We start from the raw sequence: 21745 nt of genomic DNA, 5'->3' as shown, positions 1-21745 counted from the left end.
TCCTGGAAGAGGGATCCCTCCTCAGTTGCTCTTCCTGAGGTTTCTACTGTTTTTTTTCCCCGTTAGAGGGTTTTTTTTGGGGAGTTTTTCCTTATCCGCTGCGAGGGTCATAAGGACAGAGGGATGTCGTATGCTGTAAAGCCCTGTGAGGCAAATTGTGATTTATGATATTGGGTTTTATAAATAAAATTGATTGATTGATTGATTGATTGATTGATTAATCCGCTCCTGGATTCCCCCTTTCCTTCCGCGTTTCCTTGTTTTGGTGCTATTGCTTCTTACACACTAGGGGGGCAATACTGATGTGTCATAGAAGCAGGGACGCGTTGAGGGGAGTCCTATACTTAGCAGAAAGTCTCAGGTACAGGTAATCCGGTCCGCATGGCCGGAGTGTACCTTAGGATCGAGGCTGGCGGCATGTCGGGCAGAAAAGGCCAAAAAAGTGATCAGGATCAGCAGCAAAAAGATGGCGTTTGGCCTCATTGTAAAGCTAACACAATTACAATTTAGCCTTCATTAATCATACGAGTTACAGTGGCATTTAAACAACCTAACAAAAAAACAAGCACACAAAAAAAGGTGGCATTCTAAGCATAAGAGACTATGCTCTATCTCACTGAGCTAATTAGCAAGAGACGACTCTGCGGTATATATGTTTAAAACTTCTTCTAGCTCATTATACTGATAAGAAGTCATAATATATTTCGTCAAAAAACACTGAATGTGTGGTATATGTAAAAGCCCATGTGAAAAATGTAATACATACACACTAAAACAAAGCATATCACAACATAGAAGTTACATCATATAATTATGGCATGCCCTTCAAATTGTGGATGAGTGGCTGAAGTGATCAGACTCATAGTATACAAATGAAAGAAAAAAATCAAGAACAAGAAAGTAAGAACATTAACTGCTAGCAATTACTGTATGAACAAACTGGCCTGATCTAGCTTAAAGCTAAACATTATCCATGGTGACAAAGATGAAAACATTTTTTAAAATGTAAAAGTAGCTATTGGATAGACTCTGCATATTGACTGATAGCTAAGCCAAATAAACAGGGAAAAGAGACAAGGGATAACAGGGAAAAGTGTTGATAAAGAGATCAAAGGATCATAATTATTTTAATCTTAGTAGTCTCTAATCCACATAACATGATGCTTGAACCTAGAACTTTCACATTAGAATGTCTGTTCTGCCTTAGCTGAGGCTTGAACTCACAACTTCTAAGATTGAGGTCCATCTTCTATCTCACTGAGCTAATTGGCAAGTGACAGTTCATGTGTGGCTTTACAAATTGACTAAGCCAAGCATCAGGGTGCCAGACAGAAGCCATCCATGCCATGGAAAAGCAAATTTCAAAGTGAAAGTTCCAAAGCTGTAGCACATATGGTTGATTTGTTATGAATTTTCAAAGTTTTGAAATTTAGAGGCTTGCTGTAGCGCCACCATCAGAACTATTGTCTTGAGTTTCCAGTTGAGGACATCTGGCATGGGACTGGACTTTATGAAAAGTTTGGGTAGATCATATGGAAATGTTGTACAAGCTGAGGCTTGAACTCACAACTTCTGAGGTTGAGGTCCATCTTCTATCTCACTGAGCTAATTGGCAAGTGAGAGCTTCACAAATTGACTAAGCCAAGCATCAGGGTGCCAGACAGTAGCCATCCATGCCATGGAAAAGCAAATTTCAAAGTGAAAGTTCCAAAGCTGTAGCACATATGGTTGATTTGTTATGAATTTTCAAAGTTTTGAAATTTAGAGGCTTGCTGTAGCGCCACCATCAGGACTATTGTCTTTAGTTTCCAGTTGAGGACATCTGGCATGGGACTGGACTTTATGAAAAGTTTGGGTAGATCATATGGAAATGTTGTACGAGCTGACGCTTGAACTCACAATCTTCAACACCAAGAACCATCCTCTATCTCACTGAGCTAATTGGCAAACAGAAAAGTCACATGTAGCTTCACAAATTGACTAAGCCAGTCACCTGTGTGCAAGACAGCAGCTGTTAGTGTGTAAAGGCAGATTTCAAACGGCTGTCAAAAATTCAGTTATTAAGACAAAAATCCGAAAATACACAAATTGCATCTAGACAGCATGGAGATGTTGGTAATTTGTTTTTAACAATGATTTATTGGCTCCATAAGTGAAAAACTGATGTTTAAAAATGCCATTTTTGCATTGACTCCAATTGTTCGCATGAGAGCGAAATTCAAAATGCTGTAAAAAATTCAGTTTTTGAGATAAAATTCTGATATTTTCCAAACATCATCTACCATGACTCCAAAATTTTGTCATTTTTTTTAATGAACATTGAAAATGTATTTAGCAAGAATTTGCAAGTATATGTTTACAATACCGTTTACAGTCAAACATTTTGATGCACTGTAGGCTCAATTTTCGATAAATCAAAAATCTGTGTGGATCGTTTGTGTAGGACAGTCTGAAGATGCTTTGTAGCAAGTTTGGTGTCAATTGAGCAAAAATTGTGGGAGGAGATAAGTTTAATAAGTTTTACAGTTTTTGAAAAAAAAAAACCAGAGTGACGGACTTCAAAATTTGCAATAAGTTTAAATGTACAAAAGTTTCTTCCGTATTGGGGCTACATTTTGGTGAAAGTTGCAAATCTGTAGCACATATAGTTGATTTGTTGTGAATTTTCAAAATTTTGAACTTGCTGTAGCGCCACCATCAGGACTATTGGCCTGTTTTTGCAGCTGAGGCAATCTGGCATGGGACTGGACCTTTGTGCAAAGTTTGGTGATTTTTCGCGCATGGGAAGTAGGATTTCCTCGGAAGAAGAAGAAGAAAGAAGAAGAAGAAGAAGAACATGCAGGATAACAATAGGGTCCTGGCAGCTTAGGCTGCCCAGCGCCTAATAATATTCCTGACATCACAATACTGAGTGAAGTTTAGTTTTTATCAGTCACTGTAGCTCAATCCACCTGTCCTCCTGTCCTCCTGCCCTCTGTCCTCCTGTCCTCTGTCCTGCTCCCTCTCTGCTGATGTGATTCACTGTGTACAGGTAACATTAGTGCTGGTAGAGAGAGGAGGGGCTCTTTGTCTCAGCCAGCAGCTAAGTTTAAAAGTATCTGCCCAACTGTCCGATAAATGTCAAACTAAGTTAGTCTACATACAGACAGCTGTCATTTGAGCTTATTAGTAACAGTTCGCTATCAGCCGAACTAGGGTGCTGTCTAAATCAGCGTGTAAGACATAACGTTAGTGTCAGTGGATGAAAGACTGGACGGAGCATATTGAATATCGCTGTCTACATGTTTACATGTTCATGCTCACTGAACACATGTACTGATAAATTATGGGCTTATTACTCACTAAGGTTTAATTGCACTAACAGTAATTTTTTAGTTATCTTCACTTTGTTTCCACCGCGGCCACTCCACTGTTCACAGATTATCGTGTCATGAGCTGTTGGGAGACAGAACTCCCTTTAGCCTCCTTTCTTTTCTTTTTTTTTTTAACTTAGCAGACCTTATAGAGGCAGATAATGCTATATAACACACTAAAGAAGAGGGGAAACCCCCAAAAAGCATTAAAGGTCTCCTTTAAATGGTTCTGGATGTACAGAGTGGGGTGTATCTGTGCATGTGCCTTTGCTCCATATTCTCTGAATGTAGAGGATCCAGCCAATAAACATGAGGCCATTTTTTCAAACAATCTACAAGTTTAACCAACGCGTCTTCATCCCAACTCGTCAAATATCACTGTTTTGTCTGTGCCCTTTCATGTCTAAATATGACACGCTGGGTATCCTCCTGCGTCTGCCATTGATTGTCCAGGTAAATTTAGGATTGTTACATGCAATGTGTCTTTTCAAAATGCTTGTTAGATGCATACAGTCTTTTTCAAAATAAACTTAAAACATTGGTTAAACAACATCATGGTTTGGCTTAACATTCACATAGGAAGTGAACATGGGGCTCCTGGGTGAAAGTCCAGGGTTTGTTGGACCCATCCACCTCCACTCCCTCCTGTCCTGACTTTCTAGCTCTTAATATTACGTTGTTGACAGCGGTGTGTCAAACTGACACTGTCCAGTGGTGTTTCACATTCACACCGTCATGAAAGATGACTTTTTGCATCAATGTCAGATACTGAAATCCTTGAGTGGTGGTATTTAACGAGTTTGTAAATAGAACAGGCTGGTTTTACACAAGGCTTAAAGCCCCTGAAAACTTGATATAAAGTCTTACCTATTTCTGTATGACATTTAGTATTCATGAGAAGCAACAGTCTATCAGGATAAACACCCTTAAGATTTATTGAGTGGGGTGGGGTTGTATGAGGTACTTATCTATAGTTAGTGTATTACCTACAGTAGATAGTGGTCAGCACACCCCCAGTTTGGAGAAACAGAGGAGCAGTGACACAGAAGATAAGCCATGTACTGCTGTACATGGGGGCTGCAAAACAATATCATTTCATGTAGTGTATGCTATATTTAGAATATTTTCCAGCAGGGAACTGAAGGCGTCATATTGTTCTCTTCAAAGCCAGACTCCAGTGAAAAAAACTGAGATGTAACAGCAGTTTGAGAAAGAGCCTTGTGCTCGAAACGTCACAGCGCAAATGAAAAAGCCTTCAATGGGAGCTGAGACTTGGTGTGCGGTACATTTTTTCCTTTTTGCAAAAACTGAGATTTAACATTGCAGAACACAGAGGAGCTGCTGGTATATTGTTGCCTCAGTCACTTATGTTTTTTGTGTTACTGTATGACTTTGACATTTAAAGGTTAGTTCGGATTCACCAAAGTCACAATATGACACAAATTAACAGATTGAGGGAGCAGCAAGCGGCAACCTCAAAATTAAATGAACGAATAAAAATGAAATGAATGAATGAAAAATGAAGTCAACACAGAAGTACCAAAAACTGCAATTTCTCTAATGGCCACTTGAGGCTGTCTCAAAGAGTTGGTCAATCCCCATAGACATGTTAAAATGTCCAACTCTAAAGTAGAAATAAACATGTTCACAGCCTGGTACAAGAATGCTTTTGGTGGTTTCAACATTCATGACAATGTTACAAAGGGTGAATTTTTTAATTAAGTTACACATAATTAAGGGCGAGTCACTTTGAGTGATCCATCCCATGCTCCTCCACAGCTCCACCCTCCTTCCCAAATTTGATCACTTCTGGCCAGTATTGGGCAAGTTACACTCAAAATGTCATTTCTTACATATTACTAGTTACCTTCCAGTGCTGCACAGGTCTGACCCATTCATGCATTCACATACAGTGGTTACCACTTAATATTAAAATCCCCTGCTTATATTAATAATAGTGTGATGATATAGAACAATTAAATGGCCTTGACCTTTTTAAATAAATGAATAGCCTCAGACACAGGGAGGGTCAAGCAGAGAATCAAAGTCTGATAATTATGAGATATAGATAAATATTTGTGGGCCTATGATATGAAACACAATAAAAAAAATATTGGGGTTAGCATAACAAATGGAAAGCCGTGTGAGTCAGTCACTATGATGAGTGCAAATTAATACACCGCTGCTGGAAGACCCACCTGCTGGTTCCCAGTGTGCTAGTCAGGTACAGCAGCACTGGAGAGAGAGTTATGAATAAGGACGGGACTGTGTGCCGGTATTGCTCTGCAGTTATACAGGATGTGAATGGAAACATATCCAACATATACTAACATCACTCAGATGTGCCAATCATCAGGACATGGAAAAAATCAAATTGGAGGCCAGCTCCTAATCCCTTCTGCTTTCAGGCAGCCTTAGGATGCAAAAGCAGAGCGGGTTACGTTGTAAACGTTTGTATATTAATGGAAACACACTGAACTTTCTCCGCCTTTCTGCTGATATGATCGCTATTCACATAACCCATATATTCAAATTTCTCCATTTCATCATGTGTCATTCCCAGTATTTGGAAAGTAGCTACTGTAGTCCCCCTTCATAAGGGCGGTGACACTTGTGATCCAAATAATTTTAGACCCATTTCCAAATTATCCTGCCTGGCCAAACTGCTGGAGTCCTCAATAAACCTTCAGCTTAAGAAATTCCTATCTACTAATTCGATTTTAAATTCCTATCAGTCTGGTTTTAGGCCACAGCACAGTACTCTCACTGCTACCACCTTAGTTGTGAGCAATATTGTAAATGCCCTAGATAAGAAAAATCATTGTGCCGCCATGTTCGTTGACCTCTCTAAAGCTTTCGACACAGTAGATCACACATTGCTCCTTGAAATTTTAAATTGGGCTCCATGGCTTGCACCTGGTTTAAAAACTATCTATCAGATTGGCAGCAGTCAGTTTTACTTGGCCCTATACAATCAGATCCCTTGAGTATTACTAAAGGCGTGCCCCAGGGTTCAATTTTGGGCACTGTCCTTTTCACAATTTATGTTAACAATGTATTTTCATTTTTTATCAAACTGTAGTGCCCATTTGTACGCAGATGATAGAATTTTATACTGCATCGCAAACTCCCCTGAATTAGCTATAAAAAACCTACAAGCTTCATTCAGCGCCCTTCAGGCAGCATTTATTGAACTTAAGCTTGTACTGCATGCAGAAAAAAACAAATGGTTGCTGTTCTCCAAAGCTAGTAATACATGCCATAATCTTCATATCTCCACTATACATGGCTCTTATATTGAAAGAGTTTCTGTCTACAAATATCTTGGTATTTGGATCGATGATAAGTTTTCATTTCGTTTCCATATCGACAATCTTGCCAAAAACTTGGACAGAAAATTGGTTTCCTACAGACTTAAATCAAATTTTCCCATGTAATGCAGGAAAAGAATAGTTGAAGCTGTTTTAGATTATGGCGATCTTATTTACACTCATGTTCCCGCCTCTGCGCTTAAACCTTTAGATACCATTTACCACTCATTTGCGCCAACTGGAGCTTACCACTGGGCCTGAAAAATTTTCTAGGGGAAACACTGTATGTCCATTGTTTTAACAGTCTATGGACAGCGGTAGATCAGCAGTTCCCTTGAGTAATGTAAAATTACTGTTTTTGTCAAAGGAGTCTGGTGGTTGGAAGAGAGCATGGATAGGGAGCTGAAGCCATTAACAGCTTTCCTATCAAAACAGACTGCCTGGTGGAAAGATAAAACAGTGCAGATACTCTCAATATAGTGTACACGAAAAACTGATTTTTTTGTAGGCACAACCCTTTTTAGGTGGCTAAAATACGTGTTGCTGCTACTCCCATCAACAGCAGTACATTGCTTAGCTTCCATGGCAGTATTCCTGTCTGCTTCTCCAAACTGTGTGCCGACCGCCATTTACTGCAGGTAATACACTGACTATGGATAACTACCTCATACAAATACATTTTTAAAAAAAACAAAAAAAAACCCCAAACTATCCCTTTAATACTTAAAAACCTCTTCAGGACTGTGTAGGTGTGGTTTGATCAAATTTGATTGACAGTCATCTCTAAAGCAAAAAAACAAGACAAAAAAAAGTTGTGCAGTTACCAGTCTATATGCTAATGTTAGCCAACAGGCAAGAGGCAACATAAGAAAGTAAATAAGCTATTTCCCAAACTTTTAAACAAAACAAAGTTTTCCATTCTTGACAATACCCTTGCTACCTTATGACCTTAGTTTAATGTTAGCACAACCTGTAGTAGAGCCACTAAACACTCGACAAAGTAGATATGATAATAATGTCACATAACAATTGCTAAAATTTGGTCTGATGGTATGTCTTGTGGAGAGGTTCTTATCAGGGGCTGTAGTGGGCCATTTTGACCTTGGGGCATGCAGGCTTTAAAGGCATGAAAGTGCTGCGGCATGCACACACACCCACTGGCATGGACAGGTGTCACATTTTCAGACAGGGGTGAGGGGTCACAAAGAACACCCATGCTTGGTGGTTACTGGATGCACAGATGATTGGCGGTTTTGTTGTTTTTTTTTGTCTTGCCAAGACAAAAAAATAAAAAAATAAATAAATCCGTAAAAAAACAGTCAAATGACTGGCAGCTATGGCTGCCAACCAAAAAAACATAAAATTAAAGCAACACAATGGAGGATTGCGCTTTTTACCTCATGAGGTCCCCCTACAGACGAAAACGGTATCATCTGTTACAACTGTCGCAAAATTTTTTTCTGCACGTGCATTTGTTGACAGGCCAACGATACCGGTGAACTTCCTGAACCTGGTCGTGTAATGCGACCAAAATCATGTCTTCAGCACAGGTAAAGTAGCCTTATAGCATTTTGTACATGATTAGGCCAGTTGCTTTATATGTAGTTATTTATTTATTCATTTTTGAAACTCAGAAATGAGTTGCTTTCTGCGTGTCAGGGCTGACCTCCTCCTCACAGCATGCGCATGCATGATCAGCATGTAGAAATCCATATTTCAATCTGCTCTGCTCTCTGCTCTTGATGATCGCAGTCGACACAAGCACATCGCGTTTGGGGTGTTAACAGCAAACTATTAAAGACAAATTAAAATGAAAGCTGTCTGTATGTAGTCTACACTTTGGGCTCTAGTTTCCCGGCGCGGCGCAGGGTGCGCTCAGTTTGGTAGTTTGGCAGACCGAGGTGCACTGAGATGGGTGTGGCGGCGCAGCAGGGGGAGGTGTCGACAGATCCAGCTTGGCGCAGTGACAGCTTCGTGCCAAAAGGCTTCGCCGAAGGTGCGCTAAAAGCTCGCCAGCTGAAACCAGGTCTACTGTCAGCGCAGGCGGAGCGCAGCTGGTGTAGTGGAAGTTTGGCTGACCGGCGGACAGTGCGCACACGTCACCAAAACCTCACAGGCAGGTTTCCAGAATATCAGGCACATTAACAATCAAAAAAGTACCCACAAAAACCACTATTCAATGCATCTATCTGCAATCAGCACATAAATGTATCTCTATATCGACTGTCCCGTCACATCTGATGTCAGATCAAAGGGAACTGGCACTGTTTGGAACGTTTGGCACGCGTAATGGAAACCCAACCTGATTTGAACGTTTGGCACGCGTAATGGAAACCCAACCTGATTTGATTAACACAGCTGCAAACTAATGAGTTCACATCCCTCTCAGCCAACCACAAACAGCCACAGCATCAGATAGGGAGTATATATTCAGCATCTGTCATCTTAGAAAAGTCAAAAGAAAAGAAACAGAGTGAGACTGCGAGAGAGAAAGAGAGAGCGCGCGCGCACGAGAGAAACGCAACATTGATTTACAATTGTGGTGACCTCCTCCCAGGCTACCTTTGCATCATCAGCCCGTGGAGGTCTGCTCGCAGTTCCGTATATTCGGACACTGCGAGCTTGGACCTCCCGGACCAAAACATCAGTTTCCTCCTGGGAGAAGTTTGGCCGTCTGACGCTGCTGCTCTCTTCTGCCATGGCGAATTGAGTAAACTCTTATTACGCCTTCGCGCGGCGCATTTAAGGGCGAGAAGAGGGGCTCATTTGATTAGTGTGATGTGTGTAAAACCCATTCCACACCTTCTCTCCTCCCTCTTTCCGACTTGCGCAGGTAGGAGGGATGGAGGTGGGAAAGAGGAGTAGCTGCGCCAGCACACATGGTGTGCCAAACTTGCAAAATCTGCTTGGCCACACCCAGTTGGCGAAGCGCCTCCGCCTCGCCCGGTCGGCGAAACTAGAGGCCTCTATCTTAAATGTACCTGAGGCAGCCGACCTGTAGACAGTGAGTCTCCTAAGTAGAGGGTAACAGCAATAACAGCGGCAGGTCACCATCGGTCAGGCATCCCTCCTCCTTTTTCAGCTCTCACCAGCATGTGAAAGCTATATTTCATTAATCCTTGTTCGAGCTCTTGTTTTATCGCTCTCCTGTTTTCTTTTCATTGTCTCCTTGGACAACACCTTCACCTTCTTCATCTTCTTTTTCGCTTCAGCCATGACAACCACGTCTAACTTCATTCACCTCGGTGCGGCTACGCTACTCTAAAGAGAGGAGGGGGTTATGACGAGGAGGGGGATATGCCGTAAAGCAGCCAAATTTTGTAGTCTTTCTTTGTGTCCGGGTTCCTACCCGAACCCCAAAACTGCATAGTGCCAGTGCAAGTGAAACAGACGCTCTCAAGCAATGATGGAGGTGTCATCCAACGTATTGTGAGCTGATGTAACATCACAAGATTCTTGGATATATATTTTGAGGGCTCAAAAACTCCATTGTGTTGCTTTAAATAAGTTAAACTGTTTTACCTACAAATCTCTACCGGGCCAGACTCTTCTTTGGAAACACTGTCTCTTCCTATTGGTCAACTGTAGAAACATTTTGGGGACATGCTTCCATGGCTTAGTTTAAAAAAAGTCCACAAGTTTGGTGATGTTTGAACAAACCCTCATTGATTTATGGCCAAATTTTGTGAAAGACCATTGCACTTTTGGAACAGATGTCGACCCCTATCAACCAATTTCAAAATAATTTAACCAACATGGTTCATCATTTTTAATTAACATACCCTGCAAGTTTTGTAATGATTGGACAATCCATTTCTGATTTGTAGTCTAATTTGTATTATCCCACACCCATTGTTTTTATGATGTTGTGGCCCCTAGTGGTCAGTTAAATTGAAACTTTCAGGATATGTTCCTGGTACCTTGTAAGACATTGCTTTCAAGTTTTGTGATGATTGGCCTAAAGGTTGCGGAGTTATATGCTGAGCTACGCCCCCTCTGAAGTTCATTGGTCAACATCTCCAAAATGCAATGAGATATCAACAGTTAAAGTGTTGGTGACAAAATTCTGAAAACATCTCACATCAATCTGCTACTTTTGGGTATGCTATCAAATATTTTGGTGACATTTGGTTAAAATTTATATATTGCAAATAAAAACAAGATATTGTATATCACTGTGGGTTTACTGCTAAACTGATCTGAACACCATTTGAAACATGTGGTATCTAGTATCCAAAGAATGTCTATGTCACTTTTGGTTGCATTTGAATGAAGACTTTTGCAGATATAGATGTTAAGTAGTTTTGTATATTCTTAAAAATATGGAGTGACAAACTTCTCAATTGACTACAGGTTACAGCGCGGCAAACTTTTGTCAAAATTCAGTGGCTGTGCTGAAAAATATCAGTTCTGTAGGACAAACTGGTGATTGACGTTTGGAATGTGAAATATCTTGAAATGTAAATTTATTATAATAAGCAACACCCTCTATAAGCAATCACTTCCACATTTTGTGCATTGAATGAGACATCACCCTACAAGATGAAAACTGAATTTCATACAAATCTCTGTAGCTGATTATGAGATAAATTTGTCGATTTGAATGAAACTTTCAGGGTGGGATTCAGGTACTTATGTGGACATGTCCTACAAGTTTTGTGATGATTGGCTCAATGGTTAAAGTGTAAAACACATTAATGTGATGAGCCATGCCCCCTCTAAAGTTCATTGGTCAATATCATCAAAAAGATAGATATCAAAAAGCTTATAATAATTTTTGATAAGCTTTGTCTGATGATGATCCACAAAAAAATTGGTACAAATTGGACCTACAGCATAGAGAGAGATGTTAAAATGTGTTTTTCAGAAAGCTCCAAATGGTGGAAAATCTAGTCAGGTGGACCTTAATGGTTTTAGAGGCTTTCATAGAACACATTGAGCTAGACGTGTGTCGAATTTCAAGTCAATACGATAAACAGTGCGAGGGGGTCCCCTTTTCAAAACGAAATTTCTTCAACCTTAATTATAGCCCCCCATTTGGCCAATTGGCATTATATTTCTTGAGCACCATTTACACACATCTGCCAATCACTGGTGAAAATTTCATGTCTCCAAAAATGCACCATCTCATGAAAATTTGTGAAAACATTTCTAAATAATCATAAAAATAATAATAATGATAAAAAAGGACAAAAACAATAGGGTTTCAGCCCTCCGGATTGAACCCCTAATGATGATTTTACCCAGATTCCTGTAACTTTTCTGAATTATCCCTGTCTTTCTATCCAAATCACTTTCAAAAAAGCTGGTTGAAATAATATCCACATTTATCTGGAACAGAAAAACTGCATGGATTTGTAAGACATAAAGCCCTAAATTGGCTACTGAATTTTTTTACACCATTACTGGTAGGTGAACATTATTACGTTGTCTGTCTGGCTTTCTACATTTAGAGAAGTAGTAAGTAAGTAAAGTTTTTGTAGAGCACCTTTCACAGACAACCAAGTCACAAAGTGCTTTCCAATAAAAGTAAAGAACAAGGCAAGCAGATAGTTACAAAACAATAATATATAAAAACATATTAAAACAAAAACATAAAATACTTGAAGCAAGCAACAAAACAATCACATCATAGAGACAAATAGATCACAGACAGTTATAACAAACAATAATGTGTCATAAAAACACATAGTAATGTAGAATAAGTTAACTAAAAGCTGTAGTGTAAGGAGGAAAGAATTGGAGTAATATGGGATCTTTGGTTGGTTTTGGTGAGAAAGCGGGCAGCTGCATTTGGGATAGTTTGGAGGCGGTTAATGGATGATGCGTTCATGCAAGTGAAGAGTGCGTTAGAGAAGTCTAAGCGGGAACTGATGAAAGCATGAATTATCATTTCTAATTCTGCCTTGGTCAATGATCTTAATTTGGCAATTTTCCTAAGTTCAGAGAAGCATGATCATGATAACTGGCTGACGTGCTGATCTAGAGACAGTGCTTGGTCAAAAATAACGCCTAAATTCCGGAGTTTAGGTTGAACACAAGTACTGAGTGATCCGATATGTGACTTAACAGTTGGTATCAGTCCATCTGGTGCCAAAATAAGGGCTTCTGTTTTACCGTTGTTAAGCTGAAGGAAATTTTCGGACATCCAAATTTTAATGGGTTCAAGACAATCCAACAAAATGGACAATTTGTGGACCTCATCAGGTTTAAAAGAACAGTACAACTGAATGTCATCATCATAAAGGTGATAGATAATGCCCTCAAACTGGCAAATGATTTCACCTAATGGAAACATATAAAGGGCAAACAGCATAGGCCCAAGGACAGAACCCTGCGGGACATCACAGGTTAAAGGAACAGTGTCAGACATAAACTGGCCCACCGACACAGAAAACCTGAGCCAGTCTTCTTAAGATCGTGTCGAATGCACAGCTAAGATCCAATAAAATCATCAAGGTGCAATTTCCATTATCTGCAGCCATCAAAATGTCATTAGTGACTTTAACCAGAGCCGTTTCTGTGTAGTATAGTTTGTGAAAGCCAGACAGATAGGTGTCATACAACAAATGATTATCTAAGACAGCAGTGAGCTGCTCAGCAACAGTTTTTTCAAGAACTTTGGCTAGAAAAGGCAGCTTTGATATAGGCCTATAATTTTTGAAGAGGGAAGGGTTCAGGTTAGACTTCTTAAGTAAAGGCTGGACCACTGCATGTTTGAATTGGCGAGGAACAGAACCGGAGAGACACAAGTTAATCAAGGACACAATAGATGGGCCAATAGTGTTAAAAACATTCAAAAACAAGAGGGAAGGTACAATGTCAAAGGGGGTGGATGATGGCTTAATTCTGGGTATTAATTTGGAAATATCATCTTGAGTAATTGGTGAGAAGGAGTCCAAAACGGTAGGTCTAAAGCTCCCACCGACAGAATGACTGGAGGATGGGGAGATGTTTGCTCTGACATTTTTTACTTCTTCAACAAAATGATTGACGTCTGTGTCAGAGAAAACAGGTATTTGCGGCAGGGCAGGGGACACAATGGAAAAGGACCGAATTACCCTTGCTATAGGCAATAATTCTTGCAAAGTAAGCAGTCCTGGCATCTCTCACCATTCTATTAAAACTATTTAGAAGCTCTTTCAGATGTAGCCGGTGAATTTCAAGTTGAGTTGCTTTCCATCGTTGCTCAGTTTTCCTACATTCACATCTAAAGCTACGTATTTGCTCATCAATCCAAGGAGTGGACTTAGCAGAAGGAGCACGACTGGTTTTGAAAGGTGCCACCATGTCAAGTATAGCAGTACAGTGGTCATTAAATAACTTGACATAGGTCTTTGCATCAGCACAATTAGATAGAACATCAGGGCTGTATAAGGAGGAAAAATTGTCAACTGTGCTCTGATTGATGATGCACCGGTGAGAAAGTTGCTTAGAAGGTAGCAGGTCCAATTCAAAAGAAACCTCAAATAAGACACACTTATGACCACTGAGGGGGAAGTCTTCTAGGCAAACATTATCAATGTTAAGACCATGGGAGAAAATCAAGTCCAGGGTGTGACCAGCAGAGTGTGTTGGACCAGAAACATGCCGCTTGAAATTAAAAGACTCTGTAATCTCCAGGAAGTCAGAAGCAGCGAGAGGAAGAATCATCAATGTGCAGGTTAAAATCACCAAAGATTAATACATTATCAAGCTTTAAAATGGTAGATAAAAACTCAGTGAACTCAGACAGGAAGGGCCCAGGAGGGCCCGGAGGGCAATAAATTAAAATACAGTAGATCAGATTAAGGTTCCCAATTTTAGTCATCTGCATTTCGAAAGAGGGGAAAGCATCAGTGTTGACAGGCCGGCAGCCAAAACAGTTCTTAAACACAATGGCAAGCCCACCACCACTAACTGCAGTCCGTAGGGCAGAGTTCATTAAGATGAAAATATTCCAAATCCCGCTGCCATGTTTCAGTAATGAAAAGAAAGTGCATATTCTTACTAGTGAACAAGTCATTGAGAAGTGAAGCCTAGAAGGTATTGGCCTTGTCTGATCCACCATGGAAATAAATTCAAGTTTGCCTGCCTCACCCATATCCTAATGTGCTCCCTTTTACCTGTGAAAAGATAACAACTATCTCAGAAATCCTGTGATTCAGAACACTCTTGTAATCTGGTTTCAATGCTGGTACCATTTGGGCTTTAAACAAACACTCAGTCTTGCTCCCATCACTTCAAACCCTTTTTTGACTTTGGCCCTGATCAATCCCAGCATTCAAATTATGGCACAGAAAGGGAATAGTTTAGGACATTTACGTAAACAATTCATTCATCTTTTTCCATGCTTTAATTAAAACTTTGACATTCCTGGATTTCATTGGGTCCATGTCATTGGTTCGACAGCCCATTGGTTCGACATCCCATTAGTCCGACTGTCCGCGGTGCTGAACGGCTCGTGGCGGGCGTATGGTGCGCCGCGACCGGCTTGAGGCGGAACAGGCTCACGGCTTATGTGTTTGTCACTTTCTTTTTCATTTTAACCCACACCATGATCTTTTCCTGACCCTAACCAAGTGGTTTTTGTGCCTAAACCTAACCAGACCTTAACCACAGGGCATCATGATGATTTCGGAACGGACTTCGGAACAATGAGTTTAATATGGTCGGAACAATGGGATGTCGAACCAATGGGCTGTCGAACCAATGGGCAGTTCCCATTTCTCTCATTTACAGGCTTGTAGTTTCACCGTGAAGCAGTGTACAACATTTCCCCTCCTCCCACCAAACTGCCCCCTTGAGAAATGTTTACTGCCCGAGTCAAACCTTAAAGGACAGATTCTGAAAGTACAATGATCTAATCCAGCACATAAACCTTCTGTCACTGACCAGGACAAAATATGCCTGGGAAGAAAACCTTATGATGACTATCCCTGACAACATCTGGGATCTCAGCATCAGCCTCATTTATTTGTCATCCATTTGCATCTGCCACTGCCTGCAGCAGTTCAAACTCTTTCTCCATCTCTATTTTACTAGAGCTACTAAATGTTTTCCATATCTGATGATAGTTGTCCTTTGCAAACAACCTCCTGCAACAGTGAGGCATATATTCTGGTCATGTAATGCGTCATTTCTGGATTTCTTAAAGTAGAATTGTATGGGTACTTATCCATAAATAGGAAAATTACATCCAGTAGATGTGGATCAGCACATAAGAAGCTAAGAAATCTACTGCTGTGAATGGGTCAGCAACAAAATGCATTTCAGTAACCTGAAATGCATTTTGTTATATATTTTCACTGCTTTACTTTAACATCAGACAGTGAGTTCCAGTGGTAAAATTAAGCTGTTACATCACTCTCTTCAAAGCCAGACTCCATTGAGAAAAACAATTATTTAACATTGCTGAACACAGGTGCTGCTGGTCTGCCGCTGCCTCAGGTAGTTTGTCTAATTGTGTGACTTGGGCATTTAAAAGGGTTAGTTTGGAATGACCAAAGTCACACAAAAACACAAACTAACTACCTAACTAATTGAAACAGCAGTATTCCAACAGCACCCATATTTTTGGTGGGACTTTTTTTGGTGGCTAAAAACATTTTGCTGCTGAGCCTGTCCACAGCACTAGCTTTCTTAGCTTCTGCATTGGACTCTAGCCTATGTCTTCAAACGGGGGGTATGCCGACTGACATCTGTTGTGTGAAATACACAGACTATGGATAAGTACCTCATACTACCCTATGTGAAAACAAAGAAAAAAAAGAAAACACACTATATAAGCTGGATCATTTATTTCCCAAAGGGCATTTCAATAGCAACTATTGCTTGACCCCCCACTGCCTGGTAAACGCAGACAACTTTCAAACTCTGTTCTCAGTGTTTGTAATGTAGACGTTCCCAAGCCAAAATATTCCTGACATCATCAGGGAAAATAACCACCATTACATCATCAGGGTTATTTTCTCAGAACTCCTCCAGGGTCACAGAGGACAAGAGGAAAAGAGTAATAACCAATAGCCAGAAAATTGAATTGATGTGTAATATCCATGGCGTACCCCTTTGAGGGCAAAATTGTGAAATTAGGGTCAGGTCAGGTGTATGTAGTGGAGAGGGTTAAAGGTCAAAAAATGGAAGTAAAACAATCTGCCAGTGGCTGCATTTAAAGCAGGGAAGGGCCAAGCTGGAGGATGGAAAGTGATGGAGCAAGGGGAGGAGGGGAATTATATGAAATGTTATAGTATGTTGTGTTATGTGAACATCCCACTGAAGAGAGGGAGGAAACGAGGCCAAACAGAAACAAAGTGAGACAGACAATGAACCAGAAACACAGAGAAATTCAGAGAGAGAGGAAAAACAGACTGATGGTAACTGTAACAACACTTTCTGCTACACTGCAGCCTGTGTAAAGACAGAAGAAGCTTTGTATCAAAATAAAACCCAGTCACATACATGTGACACACTCGCAGACCAAAACAAAATGCAGCATTTACTTACAGGGAAACAACTGACATAGCCATAGAAGCTGCATCATATGTCAGAGCATGGAAGACCCCAAGAGAAAAACGGAACACTGAACAATGAGTTACTGTACCAAACTCAATATCCATGAATCTCTTTTATTCTGTTGTTTTCACCCTTTTTAATATGTTCAATGTTAAACCAGATCTCATTACATCATACCTAGAGTAGGCTAGCATGCAAAAGTTTGGGCATCCTTGGTCAAAATTCAGTTAAGTAAGTAGAAGATGAACTGATTTCCAAAAGGCATAAGATTAAAGATGACACGTCTTCAATATTTTAAGCAAAATTAGTTTTTAATTTCAATCTTTCACAGTTTCAAAATAACAAAATAGGAAAAGTACCTGAAGCAAAAGTTTGAGCACCCTGCATGGTCAGTACTTAGCACCCCTTCTAGCTCTGTGATATTCTTGGGCCATCTTGCGTGCACTGCTCTTTTGAGGTCCATCCACAGATTTTTAATGTTTAGATTGAGGGACTGTGAGGGCAATGGCAAAACCTTTAGCTTGCGCCTCTTGAGGTTGTCCCAAAGCATGATCAATCCACCCCCGTGCTAAACAGTTGGAAAGGTGTTCTTTCTATGAAATTCTGCACCCTTTTTTCTCCAAACATACCATTGCTCATTGCATCCAAAAAGTTCTTTTATACCACCACTCCAGTCTGCTAAATCTTTCTGCAGGTCTTTTGCAGTCAGACTGGGGTTTTGATTTGCCTTTTTAACAATCCCATAAGCAGATCTCTGAGAAAGTTTTCTTGGTCTTCCAGACCTCAACTTGGTCTGGTGCTCCTTCCCTTAATTCATTCTAAAATTTTACACAACAAAAACAATACACTGATCTTGCTCAAAATGTTGAAAAGCATGTCTCATCATTCACTTCATATCTTTAGGAGATCAGTTCATCTTCTGCTTACTTAACTATTCACAGTAAACACAATTTTGACCAGGGGTGCCCAAATGTTTGTATGCCACTGTATATTGTTTTATTCTATTTTTAAATGATTTGTCTGCAATGACTTGTTTTTCTTTTGATAGTAGTTTACCATCCTGTTCCTATTCCTAGTTTGTCAAATAATGATGCTTTGTCACAGCCCCACCAGCTCAGGACATCCACTTTCAGCATCTTCACCCACAACATCGTCTGAGAGCAGCCATCCGAACAGCTGATGCAACAACTGGTTGCAAACCAATGAATTTTGCACAAACCATCAGAAACTGTTTTAAGAAAGCTCATGAGGCTGTGAGGCCAGTTGAACGTACTGCCAAATTAACGGAAACACTGGGTATGTCTTATGGTAGTGAAATGAACATTTAGTTCAACAGCTCTGATGGACTTTCCTGCGGTCAGCATGCCAATGGAGTGCTCCCTCAGAACTTGTGATATCTGAATCATTGTGTTGTGAGATCAAACTGCACATTTTAAAGTGCCCTTTTATTGTGACCATCCCAAAGCACATCTGTGTAGTTATGATGCTGTTAAATCAGCATCATGATATTGATATGCCACACCTGAAAGGTAGATGGATAAACTTGGAAAAGTGATCACTAACACGGATTTTAACAAATTTGTGACCAAAATTTTAGGGAATATATCTGCTGAGTGCATGAAAAAAGTCTTAGAGCCTGAACTTATAGCTGTGAAAAATGGGAACAAAAATCTTACATTTAAATTTCTGCTCAGTGTAAAATGCCAATAAATACTCTAACAACTGGGTTGAATTATCAAAAAATATTGCATGTGTTTCTGTTATTCTGTCATACTTTCACTTCCTACACCATTTTGAAACAATTTCAGGAACAGGCCATTTTGTCCAACCTGGTCTCATTCTGAAGCCATCGAATACAGCGCTTGGTCAGTGACTTCCGGCATCAGGCACCAACAAAAAAAGTTTTCCTTTCATGATATGCAGCCGGTCACCATTACTGTTTTGGGGGGAAAGCGGTCAGAAAACAACCAAATTTAAGGGGGGAAAGTCCGAATAAGCCGGTGGGAGGTGTGGTGGATGGGTCCAACAGCCACTGACTTTCACCCTGGAGGCCGGTGTACACTTCCTGTATGATTGTAAAGCCAAACCCAGTTCTTTTTTCCTAAACCCAACCATGTGTGTTTGTTGTTGAAGGCAAAAAACGTCAATTTGCGATGTTGCACTGATGCAGTGTGTGTTTATTTTGAAAGAGAATATATGCAAACTATACATTTAATGCGAAAACAGAAGTGTATTTTGAAAACTGAAAACATAAGTTAACACAGTGTCCCAGAACGTCAACAATGAACACAACCAGGGTATCTTGCACATCAAATCTTGATGTGGAAAATCCAAGACCAAACATCGATATGTGACGAGGTCGGAGTGAGAATATGTCATTTTGCCTGATTAAGACAGATGCTTTTTTGGTGGACATAGCTTTGTCTATTCTATACATGTACAATGCAATACTGTACTTACAGTATTGATGCAAATGCCAAAAAAACAGATTTGATGCTAAGAGTGCAGGCAGATCGTTTGTTCGACTGAGTGGAGGAGGCTGAGGTGAGGGACATGACATGAATGTCTACACAGCCACAATGGCGGACTGAAGGCGTGCAGGGCCAGAGGAGAGGGTGGGGCTGCTCTCTGTTACGCAAAGAGAAACCACTACAATCTCTTCCCCTCTCTCTGATTCTTGTGCACTGACACAAGGCAAGAACGCCACCCTGCCCATCCCTCCACAATGTACTTAGGAGCTATTTAACATAGAAACTACCTTTTGTCATCACACACAGAGCTGAAAGCAGCTTTCTGTCTGTATATTAGTGTTGTTTTATTGGAGTGGTGTTGACAGCTGGGGGAAGGGAGGCAGAATAAAGATCTGCAACAAGGAGAAAGAGGAAAATCTGAGACAATAGCTGCCAGCTCTTTTTTTTGACTTGACTACCTATTCACAGATTTGAGGTGTCCGCTACCTCACAATACCCCACTTGTGACTATATGTCCCCATTTCCCCAGTTTTTCATGGTGCACCCACTGTCTTTAGTTAAGGTCATGCACTGTCTCTATATCCTCAAAGGCAACAAATGACCTCTGCTGTCATGTCGGGCTGTGCTGTGTAAATGTCTGTCAGGGATATGCAGGAGAGGAAACACTGGCACCTGGTGGCAGAAAAGGCTTTGTGCAACAGGGAGGAAGATTGCAGTCTGACTAGTTTGCACCCACAAGTTGTAAACCACAGGAGATTTATTATGTGGGCTGTATGTGGTTCTGTATGAGAATACAAAAACAATGGATAATCACTCTTAGGGCGTCAACTGTTTTGTCTATCAAGACTAACATCACAATAGGAAACAGTCATAACTTTTTAATACCTTCTCAAGCATCGTAAACAATCCCTGTTATAAAAAAATGTTTATGCTCAAGTTTACATGTTTAAAGGTTAGCTTTTAGAATGATTAACTTTTTTTTTTATCAATAATAGAACGTACCAAGACTGTGTGCATGTATTATGTGACACAAACTGTCCATCAGTAAACAATGCAGGGCTCTCAAGTCTCACGCTTTGAGAGTGTGACACACGCATTTTAACCTTTTCACACTCTCACCCGCCACACCTGGTATTTCTCACGCATAAAAAAATATTATGATAACGCCCACCAAGTTACATCGCTATAATTGCAGTGCAACGTATTGCAAGACGCTGTGGCTACCGGAGAGCTAACAAGAGCTTGCCATACTCCAGCCAATAGAAATAAGTAGACACAGCTACCCACCAGCCAATCGAAAAAATAACATACAGCTACCTATCAGCCAATCAGAAAATAGCATTGCTGTATCCGGGTAAGATACAGGTGATCAGACCGCAGTACCTTGTCACGTGTACAGTAAGTCATGTCATCATTTCAATTTAGCCAACATGATTGACGTTAAGACGATATTGGGGGTTTAGTGGTTATAGCAGAAGTGTTTTCAGTTAGTATTAGTATTCCACCTTTGATGAAGAGCAGTGCACAGCTGCCTACTCCAGAAAGTCTCCAATGGGGTTCTGTGTCTGTCAGATGGTCTCAAGAGGACACTACCACATCAACACAGCAATAACGTAATGCACAGCTACTGTGCTGGCGCCTGAACAGTGGAACAAGTGGAGCAAATACATCCCCATTCAGTTGGGGGGGCAAAGTTATGTTTTTGCTTGCCCACTTTTCTTCTCTTTAAAAATAAACATCATCATACAGTCCCCACAATCAGGTGACTGTACTTGAGAAGCCCATATCAATAATTATCAACATTCAGCAGTGGAAAGTGACTTCTTTAGACTTTCTTTTAGTTTCAGTTTTAGTCAGACTTTAGACGAAGTTCTTTCTAAATACAAGGACACATTGCTCCATGTCTTTCCTGTCATCAGCCATTCTTTGCTTTGCTTTTATTGTTCCTACCAGTTGAGGATTTATTGTTTAGGGGGCCCTGGGGCCTGCTTTATTTTCACCCATTCTCTAGCTGGGAATGTTGATAGGCTGCTGGCAGCTGTAGAGGAAGTACTCAAAACATTTTTAAGTATTTTAAGTAAAACTATTAGTAGCGCAGAGCAAAAGTTAAAGTCCTGCA

The 21745-nt window shown here is 40.4% G+C and overlaps 1 long non-coding RNA gene across 1 annotated transcript in view; it reads right to left on the bottom strand.

Moving 5' to 3' along the window:
* LOC126399102 (uncharacterized) overlaps positions 1-21745 on the bottom strand; it is a 422917-nt gene that overhangs the window by 133058 nt on the left and 268114 nt on the right. The gene's annotated exons all lie outside the window — the stretch shown is intronic.

This window comes from Epinephelus moara, chromosome 12, assembly GCF_006386435.1.
Source record: "Epinephelus moara isolate mb chromosome 12, YSFRI_EMoa_1.0, whole genome shotgun sequence".
NCBI lineage: Eukaryota > Metazoa > Chordata > Actinopteri > Perciformes > Serranidae > Epinephelus > Epinephelus moara.
The sequence above is the reverse complement of the archived record's forward strand: the minus strand, read 5'-3'. Positions and strand labels throughout refer to the sequence as shown.